The sequence below is a fragment of the Coenobita brevimanus genome, chromosome 73 (genome assembly GCF_032717465.1).
Source record: "Coenobita brevimanus isolate Jiangsu-jjx chromosome 73, ASM3271746v2, whole genome shotgun sequence".
Classification (NCBI taxonomy): Eukaryota; Metazoa; Arthropoda; class Malacostraca; order Decapoda; family Coenobitidae; genus Coenobita; species Coenobita brevimanus.
This window is the reverse complement of record NC_137026.1, coordinates 8,614,472-8,615,960: the sequence shown is the minus strand read 5'-3', so window position 1 is coordinate 8,615,960 and position 1,489 is coordinate 8,614,472.

Here is a 1,489-nt window from a genome sequence, read left to right as displayed (position 1 = left end):
TGATAACTACTTGAACACTGTGATTTATTTTCTTATGTCTGTGGAATACAATAAAGTAAGTCTTATTTATATTTAATGTTAGCTTATTGGCTGAAATCCACTGTACCACCTTAGATATTTCTTCAGTTAAGGTATTTGTAAGAGTGTTTATATTACTGTGGCTTAAGTAGAAAGTACTGTCATCAGCAAATAGTACATGTTTTAACCTTTTTGTTGCGTTTGTGATATCGTTGAGGTAGATTAAAAATAATACAGGCCCTAAGATCGAGCCTTGTGGCACCCCTACATTTATTTCAGTAGTGGAAGATGTTTGATTATTAAAATAAACAAATTGTTTACGTTTAGCCAGATAACTCCGGAACCAGCCAAGTGCTTTCCCTGTAATACCATAGTGTGTCAATTTCTCAAGTAATATTGTATGGTCCACTGCATCGAAAGCCTTGGTTAAATCCAGAAACAGACTTATAGTGAACTCGTTTTTATCAAAGGCTGACAAAATGTGATCCGTGAAAGACAAAAGAGCATCTTGTGTGGATCTCCGTCTACGGAACCCATACTGATCATTGGAGAGCATACCTCTTTCTTCTAGAAAATCAATTAATCTGTCACAGACTGGCCTCTCAATAATTTTACTTAAAGAAGGCAGGACCGAAACAGGCCTATAATTTTCAGGTGTATCACGAGGGCCCGACTTGTGTATTGGTGTTACTCTCGCTAACTTCAACTGATCAGGAAAGATTCCAGTAGCAAAAGACAAATTACATAAATGAGTTAAAATAGGACACAAAATTGTTATAGACCTCTTCAGCACCTTCACAGGAATATTGTCATGCCCAGCGGCTGAATCACGCATATTCATAACAACTTTACTGATTTCGTCAGTAGTGACTTCCCTGAAAGTTAGCTCATTTATCTGAAGTTCAGGAAGATATGCCTGGAACTTAGTTTGAGTCTGGGTAATATTCTTTGCTAATTCTTTACCTATATTGGTAAAATAGTCATTGATTGAATTAGCAGTAATATTTCCTGCATGATTAAGCTCAGTGTGCCCTCTCCTCATTAATACTGAATTTACTATGTTCCAAGTCTTTTTAGAGTCCCCTGCCGAGGTTGCTAGTTTACTTTTATAATAATTTCCTTTAGCAGTCTTAATTGATTGGGTTACTTTATTTCTTACTTTACGGTATATGTCACCATATGTAATCGATTTCTTTAGATATTTACGTTGTAAGCGGTTGCGTTCTTTAATCATAGCTTTAATTTCATGAGTTATGTATGGTTTACCCTTATATTTTTGCTTTATGTGAATTGTCTTTTCTGGGTGGATAAATTATGTGTTTTGTAAATTGTTTTTGCACACATGGTAAAAAAAAGTAATGCACATAGTTGAACTGTGCTTTACGTAATATGTCAAGCAGTTCCAACGATAACACACACTCAGTAAGCATTCTCCTCTCGCGGTGGGACCAGAATGGTTCAGTGGTAACGC